Here is a 12,189-nt window from a genome sequence, read left to right as displayed (position 1 = left end):
CAGAACGTTAAAACCAATAGATTTCACAAGCAACCACAGCAGCCTTGTCCTTCCTAAAACCTACTAGCATAAAGATTTCAAGAGGGTACACGTAGCTCTGTATGCATTGCAGCGCAGAATAGTTTGGTGTCGGTAAATTAGAGATGCAGCGTGGGCTTCCATTCCAACTGCATCGTTAGTCCCACCTACACCCACCACTCAGTATGCTGCCACTGCTCTGTGCAACTTGAACATCCAAACCGGCTGCTGAATTCACACAACATGTAGTGATGTTGCTCTGCTCTGTGGGCACGGGGAAAAAAAACCAACTACAAATGCAAAGAAACAATGGAGTAAGTGCAAGGAATGTATTGCGAGCACCAGTGAGGAGAGTCATTTACCATTTTCAGGTGAGGTTTATTTCAGATTACTGGGCTGTAGAGATAAAAGAGCTGCACTACCAGCTTTGAGTGTTATCATAGTTATGGTAGGAAGAAGCAGCATTAAGGATTCTTTTTATGTCGGTGACAGCTTATCTGAAAAGTGTACTTCTGCAAGCACTGACCTGAACAGTAAGTGCTACTGTCCATCGCTGGTAGCAATGCGGATGCTCAAAAGGAATGAGTAATGTAACCCAGAGCACACGCAGCAAGCAGGCTCATCCCTTGCCATGTTTCATGTCTGAGGTTTTCTTTGATGTACAGATTGCATGCAGGTGTCCCGGCACCTAGGAAGCCTCTCTGCTGTTTGAGCACTGGAACAGATCTCAGCTCTATGTAGATCTTGAATCAGCTCTCGTTGCCAATCAAATGCTTAAGGTCAGATATTCAGTCAGAAATACACAATCACAATAACTGGGGTTACTCAAGCTACTTCTGTTTTATGCTGTATTGATTTAGATGTGAATGTGACAGTTAAGTGAAATCCTGTTGGCCCCCAATGGGCAGCACTCACCGGTTTTTACAGAAATATTTGGTTCCGTGCGCCCCACAGCCAACTGCTTCCTCCAGTTTAAGGCATGCTGAAGGTTGACCTTGTTCTGCAAGCATGCTTTGCCCTGCCCTCATCTGCACCACATTACCTGTGATGCTGTTCCTTCAGCTCACAAGCCAGTACTTAAAAAGTATGCTGTGGCACGGATATGGGAAACCACTTTTGGTGTGCTTAAGTTTAGAGAAACACATTAGAGACAGAGGGGGGAAGAGTGAATAGTAAGGGCTGTTGCTTTTCACCTAACTGTTTATGTTTAAAGGAAGCTTTTGGTACTGGGTTCGTGGTGGCTTTTTATTTATTTTTTTCTTGCCTTTTTTTTTTTTTGCACCCAGCCACTAAGATTTTCTTTTAGCTTTGTTCTCGATTGTGCTGAATTGCTGGCAAATCTTCTGCCTTGTCATACAAAGAACTTTTTACAGCACTCAAACCACCACAGCCTTTTCCAGCATACATCTCACCTCCTTCTAAGGAGAGTGAAACTTGGTTCTTAATGTCCCTGAAATTCAGTTAGAGCTGCTGCTTTTTGCAGCGTTCCTGCAAGCATGGAGCACTGCCGTATCACCACACTGCACAGCAGAAAGTCACCACCACTCAGATCTGTACCAGCATTTTGTTTATTGCCAAGGAGACATTCTTTTCTGCATTTATCTACAGTTCTACATTTGATATGACAGGTCTTGTTTTATAAAGCAAACGCCAGCACCTGCAGCATCACAGTGCAGTGACTGACTTTCTAATTATTTGTTTTTTTCTATCAGAGGTTTACATTTTAGCACCTTTGAAACACGTACAAGACTGGTAACTTCAGTTTTGCTGTTTCTAGAATGCTAGTAACTGTTTATCCCCCAGGCAGTATTGCTTCCATTGCTGAGAGAGCCCTGTGTTACTTCAATAGATGCTGACAAATTTGCAGCAAGAAAAACACAGGTAAACAAGACAAAACAAACAAAGTCCAGGCTGTTAATAATAGAAGAGGAGAAAGTTGAGGTACCTAACAACACTTCTGCCTCCTTGTTTACTGTCAGCTGCTCCTCACCGCCCCCTGGGTGCAGCGGCCGAAAGGTGAGGACCGCATCCCTCCCACCGTAAGCAAAGATCAGCTTCGCAGCCACTTGAGGAAGCTGGCGGGTCCCAACGAAACGCATAGCAGAGCCTTCAGAGAATCGGTGTACGCAGCTGCCAAGCCACTGTCGACGGGATTTCAGGAGTCAGGGCACTCGAGTGAAGTCCTCGCGGTGGCTGGAAAGAGGGTGACGTCCTGCTGATTTTTAAGAGGAGTATAAAGGAGGCCTTAGGAAACTGCCACCCTGCCAGCCTCGTCTCCGTGCTGGAGGAGATCGTGGAACAGATCCTCCCGGAATCCGCGCTAGAGCACACGGAGGAGAGAAATGAAATGAGACCAAGCTGGCTTCAACAAGGGTGGATTCCACCTGAACAATCTACTGGCCTTTCTTCCTACGACGGCGTGAGCAGACCAGGCAAGAGCTGCTGCTGTCAACTGCCTGGATTTCGGTAAGGCTTTTGACACTGTCCCCCACAACAACCTTCTCTCCAGCACTGCAAAGATTTGATGGCCAGGCTGTTCAGCGGATGAGGAAAACAAATCCATGCCTAGAAGCCAAACAGCGATGATGCTCTTTAATACCTTCATCAGCGACACCAACAGTGGGATCAACTGTATCCTCAGCAAGCTTGAAGGTGACCCCACACTGTCCAACGCAGCTAATGCATGTGAGGAAGAGGATGCAATCCAAAGAGAGCCAGACAAGCTCAAGAAGTAAGCACAGCGTATTTTTGTCATTCACGTTAGAGCTCAGCCCCAGCTGGGGACAAAGGCTCACAGTAACTAGCTTCCCAAGATTCCACACAAAAGGGTTTTGCCGAGAAGCACTAGTTCAGGTTACCTAGGAAGAAGCCAGAGAGTGCAGAGAGCGCTCAGTGAACCCGTCTTAAAAAAGGAAGAGTCTTTTTTCCTCCTGCAAGACAGTTGCTGCCACTCCCCTCTCCAGCCAGCTCACCCGCCTTTGAGCTCAGGAAGCTCAAGAAACTTCTATCCAGAAATACAGCTGCAAAGATACGAACACTGGCACCATAGCAGGTGACTTCATTCAGGGAGTAAAGCCAGCCTGACACTTACAAGTTACTTACTGCAGAAAGGCAAGTATTTGTTACTAAGTCTACAAAGTGTTTCTTTCACAGAGCTTGCCGTGCCAAACAGCCGATTGTTACGGGATCATTTTTCTCCCTCCTCGTGTTACCCACAAAACAAGATCAGCAGCAAGGGAACAAGGCTCAAGCAGCACAGGAACAGACACCGCATCCTTTTCTTTTGGAGGTAAGCAAGGACTTACTGTTGTTTGCAGTCAGAGACAGGCAGGCATCCACTTCACCACAAGAACTGGAGCTAGCTGAGCCTGGCCATTCCATGTTAGCACAGACATTCATAGGCGTTCCAGTTCTCACACACAACACAGGGCATTCACATCTGCGGTAGAAAGCCATTGCAAACAGCCTCCATAGGCCAATAATTCTTCCACAAAAAGGGAATTATCATCACTGGCTTTCCACCTCACAGAAGCAAGCTTAGTTACCAACATTTTGGGGGCACATGTTGAAATGAGAACAATTATATTTAAAGACCTTCTCTCACTTCTTGCCAAAGCAAAACTGAAGCAATAGACTTCTCAAAGCAGGAGACTTAGCTTTTCACTATACATTTAGACAACTTAAAGTCACCTGCCCAGAGATTCAATTGGGTAGAGATAGAATAGAGGAAGCATGCTCTTAAATACTGAGTAAAACCTTACCCACAAGAGAGTTTTATACATTTATTCATATAATAATTGAGCAGGCCTCAGAGAGCACTCTCTGCACATTAGATTACTACAGAGCAAGCACCCTCCCATGTCAGTTTCAAACAGGCTTTACCTGGGGCTTGAAATAAACCGAGTTTTCTCCTTCTGCAGGACACAGAACCCAACTCCATCTCCTACCTTCAGGACCGGGAAAACGACCACAGAGCAGCCATCACCACACAGGACCCACTCCAGGACCCAGGGATAAGACCCCCAGATAGGCAGGAGGGGGGGGGCCCAGATAGGCAGGAGGGGGGGGGCCCAGATAGGCAGGAGGGGGGGGGCCCAGATAGGCAGGAGGGGGGGGGGCCGGCCAGGGAGGGTGGGAGGCAGGAGGGGGGGGGCCGGCCAGGGAGGGTGGGAGGCAGGAGACGGGGGGGGGGCAGGAGGCAGGCAGGGCAGGAAAATTTTCCGTTACTGACCTGCACCCACCCCCCACCCAAAAAAAATAATCTCTTTTGAGATAGTGCAATTTTCAGTCAACAGCACCATACCATGGGGGGGAGAGGGCAGCCTGCACACCCAAGTGTGCAGGCTGCCCTCTCCCCCCCAGAAAAACTTAAGCAAACAGTACAAGCCATGAATAAAGATTTGTCAGACACAAACTTAAAAAGACACCCAGACAGAAAAAAAACCAACACAAAAACCACAAAAACTTAGAAGACACCCAGACAGAAAAAAAAACCAACACAAAAACCACAAAAACTTAGAAGACACCCAGACAGAAAAAAAAACCAACACAAAAACCACAAAAACTTAGAAGACACCCAGACAGAAAAAAAAACCAACACAAAAACCACAAAAACTTAGAAGACACCCAGACAGAAAAAAAAAACCCAACACAAAAACCACAAAAACTTAGAAGACACCCAGACAGAAAAAAAAAACCAACACAAAAACCCACAAAAACTTAGAAGACACCCAGACAGAAAAAAAAAACCAACACAAAAACCACAAAAACTTAGGCCAAACAAGTCACCACACCAAAAAATAGTAGAAAGGCTTACCTTTTTCCAGGCTTACAGGGAAGACTCCAAGAGATCCTTCCACACTCGTAGTCAGCTCTTCAATGGATCTCAGAGAGGTGCAGCCAGGCTCCACCCCTTCCAGGAGGGCAGCTGAATTGCCTTCACTTGTGCTCACGTAGGTGGTCAGAGGTTCAGACCGTCATTCAGCAGTGCCCATACACTAACCGACCTCCACCGCTACACCCACTAAAGGGATCCCAACAGGGGCTCCCAGGTCAAAGGACTACACAGACACCCACCGAGGAGACTGACCACCTACCCGACACACCGCTACAAACAGTGCCTACCTGGGGGCTCTCCTCTGCTCCTTCCGTGGGTGCACCACGCCTGCCAGCCGAGAACAGGGACTTTCCTCTCAGGATGCCTGCTGCAACACCTTGGCCAAGGTGGACCTCACCAAGCTCCCCGCAGGAACAGGTGACAGAATCCTGCAGGCTGCGCTTCTCCCCTCAGTCTGTCAATTCCATTCTTCCAGCAGTAGAGCCACCACACGCACCTTGAAGACTCAAAAAAGAAACCACACACCCCAACACCCTCAAACAAAAACTTGTGTCCCAGGGCACCCGATCCCAGCTGGAAACTCGAGCCTGGAAGCAGCACTCACAGATCAGGCACCGGAGGACACCGCTTCCCTCACCAGCGCGATCCTCGCTCCGGCCCTGGACACGCAGGAGAGCTCCGTGAACCGCTTCTCAGAGGACGCTGGGGGAGGGCAGCCCTCGGGTCGCTCACCGCCGGTGAAACCGCTCCCACGCTCAGGCGGATCCTCGCTGCTAAATGATCCGTTGCGGCACTCGCCCTGCGACGATGTCGTCCGGGGCCGATTCCCTGTCACGCGTCACACGGAAAAGCATCCGGACGCAGCCTGCAGACCCCCGGAGAAGGAGACTCCGCAGCCTATTCTATCACTCTCGCGGCACAAGCAGTCTTACTTTTGACGTTCCGGTCTGTGAATGTTTCCACCTCACGCCTCCTGTCGGTGCCTGAATGAGCCCGTCGTCACCGTCAGCAAGACTCCTGCACTTCAGATAGTTACCGACAGTTAAGATATTCCCCCCATACCTTCCGCAGCCCTTCTCTCGTCTAACCAGTCACAACACAGAAGGCTACCTCCTTGGTCCAGCATCATTTCCCCTCACCGAATTCACCATGACCACTTCGAAATTTTTGCTCGTCAGGTCACTTGCAGCTGTCACCTAGACCCAAGCTGTCCCATCACCTTGTCGTGCAGGGAGGGGAGGCTCAGTACATTCCAGTTCTCTCATAGGAAGAGAAACTCCACCACCTCACCCGTTTGTCTCTCCTATAAGGAACGCGGCCATCCACAACAGCATTTCAGTCGTGTGAGCTCTCCCACCACGTCTTCATGATGACGTGGAATGAGATCAGGCTCCTGAAGCTACAAATAAGTGAGAGGGGGAAGGAATACACCGTCTCATCCCTCTCGCTCTCACCGCTGGAAGCAGAAGGGGCTGAAGCACCCACAAAACCCTTCTCGGGCAGCTCGGCGGCGGCGCCGTGCTGATCCCAAAGAAGCGTCCGAGCGGTGGCCCTATACGAGCCCCAACAAGAGAGAACTTACCTAGTGACTCCCAAACACTCGCCGCTTCCGCCATCTCACCGAGTCCGGATGACGAGAGGTTCTGCTGCAACCTCCGCTCAGCCTGCAATAGGAGAAAACTCGTTTCAGCAGCCGTTCCCGTTGCTTCTCATTCCCAGCACTCCCAGCATTCCCGGAGGAACGCCGCCCCATCCCGCTCGCTCCTACCGATAAGACTGGGAGAAACTGAAGTCCCCGCTGAAAAGCCCCAGAGGGACTGAGAGCCCTCAGGACCGCGTTGGCACTCGGAGAACCGAGCGGCAGCTCCCTCCGAAAACGCGACGGCAGCCGGGCGCCGATGTGACACGGGCTCCGAGAAGCCGGGGCAGCCCGGCGGAAGCCCCGTGCCGGCCCCCGAACGGAGCCCGGCGAGAGAGGACGGACCCGAGCACCGGCCGCTTCCGCGGTCCCGCCGCCACCAGAACGATTCACCGGTTCGCGCTGATCTTTACCGGGAGACGGCTCTCCACAACCTGAAACAAAACAACGCAACAGCAGAGAACGTTACAAAGAATCCCAAGGTCCCGTTCTAAGAGCAGCCCCTCGCGGAGCTTTCGCAGCCCCGGCGGCATAACGACCGGACAACAGAAACGGAGCCCGCTCCCGCAGACGATGCACTCCGGCAGCCCTCTCGTGGCTCCCAGCGGCCTCCGGCGGAGCTTAAGAGGCTTTGGAGCGGATCCGCCCCGCGCTGCGAACGAGGCGCAGCTGTGCTCGGGAGGCCGCGGCCCCTCGGCAGCTGGGAGTCGTTGCCTCGTTAGCGCCGGTGGGGCTCGTTAGGGCCGGCCGGGGACTCTGACAGTTAGACACGTGGACTCTAGATCTGAGTTAAGGACTTTAACTGCACTTAACATTAAAGTTTGTTATGCGCTTCTCCTCGCCTCGCTGCGAGATTCACTAATAAGTTAAAGAATAGTGTCGAATTCAAACGGATCACTTTGCATCTCACGCGACGCCCTTTCAAAGAACGTCTTCAGCCTTAACAGTTTCCAGAGGCCCCTGCTGCGTGCTGTCTTTGCTCTGCTTTCCCTCTCCCCTTGTCCAAAAAAAAAAACAAAAGAGAAAAAAAAAAAAGTTTGTTGAACGTGTAAAAACTTGGTACCTGACAGAGAAAACGTGACAAGGCAGCAGTAGAAATGTGGGAGTGGAGATCTGACAAACGCCCAAATGGGTGAATGATGCACCTGGGAAAATTGCTGACCGGTGGAAATCGGAAGCGGAGCTTCACCAACGGTTCTGTGTGGTACAACTCCTCGGCTTACAAAGGAATGATTGACATGTGTCCCCTGCTTTGAGAACCTGCTGTCTGTGAATGGGCATGTCTGCTCAAAGGAAAGAGGTGCCAGGCATAGAATCTGACTGAGAGGCCTGAAGAAGTTGCCCACGGATTCCTCTCACACCTCTTTGTGCCTACAAATCACCGGGTGATTCAAAGCTGCCGAAAGCTGTGGTGAATGAAACAGAAAGGGCAAGCTATCCAGAAGGTACAGAAGGGGCCTGAGAGCCTTCACGTGTTAATGTGGGATGAAAAAGGCCAGAGCTGTGATCTTAGGGCATCCTCCTTCAGCTGGTGCAGATAGCCCCATACTGAGGAGAACCGGGGAGGTCTGGGATGGGCTCCCCCTGGATGACAAGACAGCAACTTTATCCTGAACCGGAGCTACGGAGCAATCCTCACGTTTTGTCTTTGGCAGCCAGCAGTCTGCCCCGACGATGCAGTGACAACGTGCAGAAGGGCTCCGGACTCATCTTGCATGTGCACATCTCCATCCACACGCTGTGCTACAGCGTCAGATCGTTGTTTCTCTTTCTGTGCACACGCTCTAATTGTTCGATACTGGCAAAGGAGAGTTGGAACTGCGGATGTATTCACTCAGTGCTTAATGATGCTTGCATAATTGGTGACATGCGGGATCTTCATGAAGATTACATGCAGTATGGTTGTCGAATGAGAAATTTAACCTGCATCTTTTCGTGGTTCATCGTGTGATTGCTAGGAAGGCTGGAATTAGTGAAATTCCTACGTGATTGAGAGAAGGGCTTTCTGTCATTTTGTGTTCATAAAGATAAAATTTGACTTAAAAAGCTCACATTTCTTTTCATGGAGGTACAAGAGTTAAGGACTCTGAAATGTACCTAGCGTCGATCTAAACAAGAGTTACTAAAAGCTCAGGAATCGTTGTCTTGCAGAGGGTGGAACCTCTCGCCCATGATAAATTATAAACATTGCACTATCTGTACAAAAAGGAGTTCTTAATGGTGTCTAATAAATGCTTATTCAGGACCCCTGCAAACCTACAAACAACCCATAACCTGCTTTTAAGTGAAGACTTTTTTCCTCAGACACTGCAGGTACACGCCGGCTGGATTTGTTATATTCTGAAGTTATTTTAACTCGCTGTAGACTTCTGCATGTGAAGTAAGGCCCAGGAAAGTCAGAAACACTGACCCTCCTTCCCCGAGGCAACGCTTAATAGCCCAGCCCGTAAGATGCTGCTTGTGCCCTTAGAAACAAGTCTGAAAAAAATCTGTGTATTTTCAGCTGTAATCATTAAGCCTTAGCGTTCCTCAAAGGAAAAGGAAGCGAACCAGCTTTCCTCTGCTAACAACACACAATTCTCAGTCATTTGGTGACATCAACTCTCAGAGCTGCCCTAAACTAAACCCCTATAATTCAGCTTCACAGAAGGTTTTAGAACTGCTTTTTAGATTAAGTCGCGAGGAAAAAAAAACACTGGGAGAGCATTTAACACTTAAATAGGTTTTGGGTTTTGACTCCCGTCCCTTGAAGGATCTATCTATGTTTATTGGGCTTATGATGGAATGTCAGTGTCGGCCTTAACTGCGGAGCAAATACATACGAGCTCCTCACAGTGATGCTGCTGTGTAATCTTTTTCCTCTGAAGCGTTCTGTCTTGCTGCAGATACCCATGAAAGCATATCGGATGATGCGCAGGCTATGAGGTACAGATTATGTGTAAGAGCAGTAGAAGCTGCTGCCCACGAAGACTTAACAGAACGAGATACTTTTGCAAGTGCTTAATAGTATTTAGTCGTTAAAGGGAAGTCATTAAATCTCTACCCTGCAATTTGGATATTGCAAATCACACTCGGGGAAGCTGCATTGTCCTGCTAAGAAATGAATACAGAAGATTCAGATGCATAGTGCCCATATTTTTGAACGTGAGCTAGATGGCAACATGCAGCTTTTAATAAGGAGGCCGAAGAAATCACAAGTTGCTAAAATCCAAGGACAACTAGGTATTTCATTTTGCCAGCCATGCTTTTCTCTGTTAACACCAGTAAAAATGGCGCTCTGTGACGCTTCTTTTTAGCATAAGCAGAAGTGGTTGTGAAAACAAACCCAATGAAATAGTCAGCAGTAAAATGGTAAAGTCACTAAATAATGCATTTGTTTGGTTCTAGAGGCTGGTCTGTGTGAAATTCTTTGGAGGTGAAGTGCAAACTATTATTTTGGCTATGGTGCATTCCTGGGGAGACACGGCTATGAGAACGCTATAGTTCATAATGAAAGTAGTTCATTTCTCAGCTTGAATTATGCATATTCTTCAATAGGTGGCCTTCTTCCTTCTTCAGTGGTACAGAATCAGCAGCCTGGCATAGTGCTACTGGGCGCTTTGCTGCTTGATGTGCTGTCCTTCAGAAGACAGACTGAAAGCAAGGCCTCTTTCCTTTCTGATTTTGATGGCTCTTAAAGCAATTTTTTTTCCCCCTACATTTTGCTTTGGGCAATTTTAATTTAATACGGTGTTCTTCTTCTCTTCCTTCCTGCCCTCCGTTGTTTTGTGACGTTGCTGAGCACCGTAAATGTCAGAGAGTTTCTGGCTTGAGCTTATAAAGCAACTTTCCTGATGAACTTTATTGTACGTAAACTCGACATGCTGAAGTTCAGTGTTCTGACTGAGAAGACACAGACGCAGCGCTAAGAGAAATAACTGCTCGTAGGATCTAGCATGTGGATGGGGCTGGCGTGGTGGGAGCCAGGAGAGGAAGGAGCAGACAGATCTCCTCACAATGAGAAGCATAACGCAGCCTCTGCCATGAAGATCGGAGCTGCAGCTTCCCAGTCATTAACAGGGAGACCTTCCCCATGGCCCAGGAGCTGCAGCCCACTGCCACCGTGACCCCAGATCAGAGGAGTCCAGACAGCACTGTGGGCTGACAACTGTCAGTGCCTCTCAAAATGCTCTGAAGAACGCCAGAAGCAGACAAGTCCTCATCATTCCAGGGGGCTTTGAGCCAGAGCCTTTCCCGAGCGACCGCCAGACTTTCGTGCAGACTCTTCATCTGACAGTCTGGTAGCATGGCTCTTCTTGCAGAGGCTTTTTCTTAGGAAGGGAAAGTACTGGAGGAAATTCTAGCCCGTTTCAGACTCTTCGCTACTTGTCAGTTACTCTCGATAGAAAATGAAAACCTTAATCCAAGCATTAGAAGCCTTCGATGGATCGGTGCCCAGCTTTGCCAATGAACAGGTTATTCCTGTGTCACCTCTATTTTGGTTTGTGTAATCGATTTGGCAGAGCTACTTTTTGAATGTTGGACTGTTTTTGCGGAGAAGAGAATGCTATTTCTGAGCTGCAGTGCTTGCAAGGCATTTTGCGAGATGAGATGTTTTACTCGTGGCAGAGAAGACATTGTGCTTTTGACAAAAAATACCAGCCTATTGGTTTCCTATGCTCTGCATCAATGATTGGTGATCTCCCACCATAGCAGAAGAGAACTCTCCTGCTATGCCAATCTCTACTCTTGCTCGGATATAATCACGGGAACTTCAGAGTATCTTACGTGAAGTGGAATAAGCATTCTGAATTGCATAATAATGACTTCTTAACGTTTTCAAAAGTATCTTTGTTTTTCACTCAAAAAGGCAACAGCTCATCACGTTACAAACAAAAACTCCAGAAGGTGTGAAAAAACCACACATATATTTTGAAGGTGTAATTGCTGGGTGTTCAAAGTGGATGTCTGGCTAGTAAAGACTGCTAGAACTAGAGAAAAAAGCCGTTCATGGTGACAAAGCCTGTGAGCCAAGCTACATTTCTGTTAGTTGTTCTAGGAGGGCCTTAACATCTTGAAGAAATATGTTCTGCAATTCAAAGTGAATCTCAGGAAGAACTGCCTAATAGCATGCATTATAAACCCTCGGGAAAAGGGTGGGAGATCCTTGCAGGGAAAGTGGTTTTTTGTCGGCGCTCAGTCAGGTTAGAGAGCTCTCTCAGTTGCTTGTCAGAAGAGTTCTCCCTTATTGTATTCAACACACATCTTATACACCATTCGCTTACAAACAAGAAGTTCCTGTTCCTCTAACAGTCCCTCTACTCAGTTAATTGGCCCTAGCTTCTCCCAAACAACAGCGATAAAGGATGAAAGGTTTCTCAAGTGTGGTAAGATTAACAGTGCATACAAAAGAACCTTCTGTTTACCATCAGACTCTGTTTGCTCTCTGTCTTGCACTCCAGTCTCCCAAGGCTTCACAGTGATAAGGTCTATCAAAGGGTCTGATAAACCCTTTGGTGACTCATTCATAGTCACGTGTTCCCCCACAGTTTTGACATCCTTTCTATAGAATGGAATAGAGAGAATAAGGTTGGTGCAACCTTATCTAACACTGAATATCTTTTCTGATCCATTGATCCCATTTGCTTTGTGCTTAGGCTAGGCTGGGTGGTCTCCGAATCTCCACATCAGAGCAGATGCTGCGTTGAATCAGGCT

General features: G+C 48.3%; 1 long non-coding RNA gene across 16 annotated transcripts; it reads right to left on the bottom strand.

Moving 5' to 3' along the window:
- Nucleotides 1–1,445: 1,445 nt before the first annotated feature.
- LOC125696549 (uncharacterized) lies at nucleotides 1,446–7,435 on the bottom strand. Of its 16 annotated transcripts, none has more exons than XR_007378398.1 (11): nucleotides 6,624–7,435; nucleotides 6,438–6,519; nucleotides 6,146–6,254; nucleotides 5,966–6,051; nucleotides 5,788–5,872; nucleotides 5,143–5,683; nucleotides 4,835–5,041; nucleotides 3,901–3,965; nucleotides 3,324–3,457; nucleotides 2,991–3,038; nucleotides 1,446–2,876 (listed from the first exon to the last, which is right to left on the bottom strand). It is a non-coding gene; the product is annotated as an uncharacterized LOC125696549 (long non-coding RNA). The 16 variants fall into 16 exon arrangements; XR_007378394.1 differs by having other exon boundaries at nucleotides 5,143–5,654; nucleotides 5,788–5,877; nucleotides 6,624–7,434; XR_007378395.1 differs by having other exon boundaries at nucleotides 5,143–5,654; nucleotides 6,624–7,434.
- Nucleotides 7,436–12,189: the final 4,754 nt, after the last annotated feature.

Source organism: Lagopus muta, chromosome 8 (assembly GCF_023343835.1).
Source record: "Lagopus muta isolate bLagMut1 chromosome 8, bLagMut1 primary, whole genome shotgun sequence".
Classification (NCBI taxonomy): Eukaryota; Metazoa; Chordata; class Aves; order Galliformes; family Phasianidae; genus Lagopus; species Lagopus muta.
The sequence above is the reverse complement of the archived record's forward strand: the minus strand, read 5'-3'. Positions and strand labels throughout refer to the sequence as shown.